This window comes from Sitophilus oryzae, unplaced genomic scaffold, assembly GCF_002938485.1.
Source record: "Sitophilus oryzae breed Bouriz unplaced genomic scaffold, Soryzae_2.0 scaffold_1018_pilon_pilon, whole genome shotgun sequence".
NCBI lineage: Eukaryota > Metazoa > Arthropoda > Insecta > Coleoptera > Curculionidae > Sitophilus > Sitophilus oryzae.
The window spans coordinates 1,446,770-1,452,769 of NW_022145636.1; positions in this window are offsets into that span (position 1 = coordinate 1,446,770).

A 6,000-nucleotide genomic window follows, 5' to 3' on the forward strand; every position below is an offset into this window, starting at 1 on the left:
GTTTAATAGCTGTATGGTATTTACGGTAAAGGGTCATGTAGAAAGACCTTTAACTGGGAAATTTGACCGAAAATTCTTAATTACATCACAGGAAGATTAAATGACATGTTGTAGCTTGTAATAGTTAAAGGAAAAACTTAAGAACTGAGAATTTTTATTGTTGAAGCAGAAACTGAATACTAGTTTGTTGATTTACAGGGTGATCCGAACTGTATTCCGGAAACTTCAGCAGCATATTCCGCAGATAAAAATAAGTAAAAAAGGTGTAGAAGTTTCATTTTTATTTCAATTTTTACCAAATAATTTCTGAAGTAACGTCAATATTTGGATGAAAATTGATGTCGGGGAATTTTTTGATGTCGGAGATGGAGAACTAACCTCGGTAAAACCGTCTCATATACTGGCTTTTTTCAAAGCCCCGAGACTGTATGATGAGCTGTAACTCAAAAAAGGAGATACAATAGGACTTTTAAGCTAGCTTTTTTAAAAGCTATATTTACTTTTTTTTGAGTGTATATAGGTTTAAAACATGTACATATACGGTCCTTTACGGTTAAAAATTACCTCTGTATATCATAAAGGTAAAAAATGGCGCATATTTTTCTCTTAAACATTATAAAAAACGCGGAAAATTGAAATATCACCCTGGTTCGTGTATATAATCCTTTGTTGTTGTTGGATTCGCATCAAATGGACAACTTTGTCATGTTTACGTTACAGAGGACGTATCAGGCAGGTTTTTTAGCGGATAAATAATGGCAACAGTGAGTTAGAAGCGGAATTTTAGAACGAATATACCAGAAAAATATTTTTTTTTTCAAAGTAAGACAATTTTTTTACTGATTTTAATATTTCTAGCTGCTCGAGGTAATTTAGAAATATTAAAATCAATAAAAATCGACAACAAACGATCAAAAACAATTTTACTAATTAGAAATGGTTGAATAAGCTGAGAATGATGACCATTTTCTAGTCTTGTAACGTAAATTACAATATTTCTTGTAATAAACTCATTTTTAAGAATTTTTTCTTATTGCGATAAAATATTTTTTTATTATTTTACACGAAAAAGACTAAAGTAACTTTTTTTTGTCTGTCGAATACGTAAAAAGGTACCCACTTACCGATGGCAAGCGAAAAATTAAAGGGTGACAATAAATGTCATTTGAAGCAGTCCTTTGAGAATTTAGGGGTGGAAAGTAATGTTCCCTCGAGCCGCTTTAGCGCTTTTAAAGAATTCTACGACTTATTAAATTAGATCGACAAAAAGGGGGTGAATTTTTAACCCACCCTCCATTTTTGGGGGTGTATTTTGGGGGTGTGGGAAGACACGGGGTTCGTTATTTAATTTTGCTGAATTTTTTTGTCTATTTTGGCTAAGTATACAAGGTGTCCCTGTTTTTTGTTTAGATATAATATATCTAAACAAAAAACAACCTCACAGCCTATATTATAGACTGTGAGACTACAGTTCATACCAAATAAACTTTTAATCACGTGATTAAGTTTGACAGGCACCGCTTTCCCGTTCAAAATATTCTAATAAATTTGCGATGAGTTTTTTACGGCTATTAAGCTAAAAAGACGGCTAAAAAGACGGCTAAAAAGATATCAAATGAACTGTAGAAGTCTTTAGAGCCATTAAATGAAAATATGCGACTAGTAATATGGGAAAAATAATAATAAATATTAAATAACGCTAATAATTATTGTACAAAAAGCCAAAATAGCTTCATCGACAAAGCATATAAAAAACAAACAAAAGCACAAAAAATATACAAATAATAAAAAATATCATACAATACAAATCATACAATTCAAAAAAATTTGCGTCATTAAAATTAAAAATAGAACATACATAGCAGAACAAAAAAAAATATAATTGTAAATGGATATACTCAGAGTTATAAAATATTAAATACTATGTAGATCTTTAACCAGTGTGTGAGATGATCAAAATTTTAAAATTCAAAATTGTTCAAGATTAAACATAAAAAAAGTCGTGTACCGCATTTAGGGTTCTCTCCAGTAAGTATGATTACAGAGCTTTGCGAAATGCGGGAAAGAATGAAAGCGACTTGATATCCAAAGACAGATGATTGTACATTTTTTTGGCATTGCACAGTATTGAGCATTTAACTAGTTCTGGGCTCGGGGTGGGCAGATAAAGATCGTGCTCCGCATTCCTAAGTGGATAGTTGTGGGATGGCCTTTTGGGAATAGCAGATATGTGCTTGCGGATTAAGCAAACGGATTCAAAAATGAATAAAGAAGGAAGAGTCAGTATTTTGAAAATTTTAAAGAAATTCTGGCAGTGAGTTCTACGGTTCAGTCCCAATAAATATCAAACTGCTCTCTTTTGAAGTTTGAAGATACGATCAAATTTTGTCGCGCAGCAAGTACCTCAGAATGGAAGGGCATAACGAAGATGCGACTCAAAAGGAGACGACTCATAATAGACTATTCTAGAGGTTGATAAGTTAAGTTCTTTAGAAACTGACCTTAGTCTGAACTGATCTTAACTGAGTTGTCTACAACAAGTCCTAAGAATTTCAAAGAGTCCACGACGTCAATAGTGCTGTTATTAAGTACAAAAGATTGTATAGTACTTAGTACTTAACAAAACTTTAGTTTTTGATCGGTTGAGGCATAGGATAAATATAAATTATCATAATAAGGATTATAGGATAAATAAAATTATCATAATAAGAGTTCCACGTCAAACTTGAACTGATAATAGAAATCACTGTATCAGTTGTCACGATATCCTGCATTAGCTATATCCACGGAACAGTATGAAAATCGTGATCAAGTCGCTGATATTAACAAATCAGTTAAAAATGTGATTAAAAAATGACGGTAACGCTCATCGCTAAAATTGACACTCCCTATATAATTATTTCGTTCAATTTCTTCGAAATTGAGTAGTTAATGTTCTAAAACAACAAGCGACCCTGCTTAGTGTCAAGGCAAAACAACAATATATCTTCGGTCCATAATATTTATCACCCTGAAGCGCTGTTTTGATAGGAAGACGTGCCTAGGGGTAATTTAGTTGTAAAGGGTCCAAGAATTTAGATGGTTTTGGCTTTAAGAATATAAGATATACCGGTTGTTTCTCAAAATGTGCGGCTCACCCCCTATAACTTTTTTATTTTTTCATATAAAAAACGAGATTTGGTATGTTTGTATCTATACTAATATATAAAATCCTTAAGTGACTGACATACTGATTAATCACGATCCTGCTCATACCACTCAACGTAAGAAGCTCAATTTTGGCATACAGGTTGATTCTAGGGTGTAGAGGTTCGATAAGAAGGGATTTTTCGAAATTTCAGTTCCAAGAGGGTGAAACCACCCCTCAAATATTACAATATTTTTTATTTAAATACGGTCAAGTTTCCGAAAAAACGCTTAAACACGTATATTTTATTTTGTTTTTTTACATATTTTAAGATTTTTTAAAAATGTATACAGGGTGTTTCGAAAAATCTGGTCATTGATTAATCACGATCCTGCTTAAAGCGCTTGACGTAAAAAGCTGATTTTTGGAAAACAGATTGACTTTAGGGTGTAGAGTTTCGATAAGAAGGGATTTTTCGAAATTCGAATTCTAAGGGGATGAAACTATCCCTCAAATATTAAAATATTTTTTATTTAAAAACCGGTAAGTTTTTCGGAAAAACTCTTAAACACGTATATTTTATTTTGTTGTTTTACATATTTTAAGACTTTTTTATAAATTTATACAGGGTATTTCATAAAATATGACTATTGAGTAATCACGATTCTGCTTAAACTGCTTGACGTTTAAAGCTGATTTTTGGCAAACGGATTGACTGTAGGGTGTAGAGGTTCGATAAGGAGGGGTTTCTCGAATCTCAAATTCCAAGACGGGGAAACGCCCCTCAAATATTACAATATTTGTTATTTAAAAAACGGTTAGTCTTTCGGGAAAACGCTTGGACAAGCATAATTTATTTGGTTTTTTTATATATTTTGAAATTTTTTACAAATCATACAGGGTGTTCCAAAAAGTTGGGTAATTTCTTAACCGCGATTCTGCTTAAACTGCTTGACGTAAAAAGCTTATTTTTGGCAAACGGATTTTTCGAAAGTCAAATTCCAACGAGATGAAACTACCTCTCAAATATTACCAAGTTATATAATAATATCGCCATATTGTTTTTTCTCATGCTGTCATAAATGTGAGGAAATTTTATCCAGTTTGTATGTTAATGGAAATTCTTGCTTTGCTTTATCATCACCATTACAAGTGATTAATTCGACTCGAACGAAGTCGCTGGTACACGCTAGTATGATATAAATTAGGATTGATTGACGGTATTCTTCGTTTTTGGTCACTTCCTGTTTTACCGAAAATGACTACAACTTTTAATTTTTAAATGGCACCTTAGGTATTTTTTTAATTCATTCGATAGAAAATTACTGCTTGTTCAAACGAAAAGGATCGCAATGCCCAACACTATTCAATTAAAAATATTTTTCGTTCATATTTTTCGAAACAAAAAAATGAATCTACTCCAGTGTTTCATTTTTTTTTCAATTACCATTCTAATCAGTCAAAATCGTTTACTAATTAATTCTAATTGGTCTCTTTTGTATTCACTCCGCTTATTATACTGGGCTGGTGTTTTTTTCCTCTGATCTCTGTTCTGAATCGATTATAATTAATAAAGCGGCGAGTGCGTGCCGGTAGAAAAAAAGATGATCAATCAATCCCATTATAAATTCTGATCAGCGTATGGAAATGAGAGCTTAAACGTATTAGGAAAATAGGGCAAGTTACACTGGGAAAAATATGTTTTTCTGAGAATTCGACTTCTCAAATGGAGAAAGATACGTCCAACTATATTTCAATTAGAGGGTTATCTCATGGTTTAAAAAGAATTTTCAAGAATGTCAATTATAAACTTGTGTATAGGGCTAATAATAAATTGCAACAGCTATTAAGGGTGGCTGCAACGACCTCCCGTAATCCTACTGTTAAAACATAACAGCTAGTTTCTATATACAGGGTGAGTTTCCTACGATGTTCTCTATGGGGGGTTAAATGGGGAAAGAATTGCAGTTTTGTGGGGTCATAAATATGCGCCTTTCAGATTTTTGAAAAAGTTCATGGCTTACTAGATATTTCGAAAAAAACAAATTTTGGCTATTTTAAAAATTGTCCCTAATTCCATTATAATCTATTTTAGACAAAAAGTGTTCAGATAAAAGTTGTAGATAATCACATTCCTAATGAGTTTGTGTTCTCCGATTTTTTCTAAAGCCTCTCATTTTTGACATATGACACAAACATATGTTTTTTTAAATGGAAACCATAGTTGGCCATGACTTCATAAAAAGCGCCATTTTTTAAGCTTTTCAGCGATATAAACTATAATATGTTTCTTTCACAAAATTACTGAGTTATAGCCAATTCTTATCTTTCTTGACTAATTTCACTTAGTTAGCCATGGAAACAAGTTCAATCGTCGTTGCTCTCAGAAATGTGAAATTGTCACATTCAATCTTTGTATATTAAAATAAACAAAAATTGTAAATAAACTTTTTTTAAATGAAGAAAAGCGTGTAGGATTATTGGTTCAACTTTTCTTGACCATACAGGATACGTTGACCAGTAAAAGTTACTTACGTTTTTTAGAGAAAGGTTTTCAATGGTGTTCTAATTTTGTTATGATTTATAACTTATAAAAAGACAAAATATATTATTAAACGGCTCTTTACAATTTACATTACACAAACTAAAACTTAAAAAAATAATATCACCACAATACTTTAAGTTATTTTAGAAAATGGTAAAAAAATCCGCAATTGTTTTGAGTACGTCGAGGAGTACATAAATGCATCTTTATAAAACTGAATTTCTAGCTATTGTCACAGAACGACCGGTCGACTTAATTAAACTTCTCCTGTTCCGCCTCTTCGAGTGCCTCTCTTAATTCATAAGTTTGAGTTTGATTTGTAAACTAA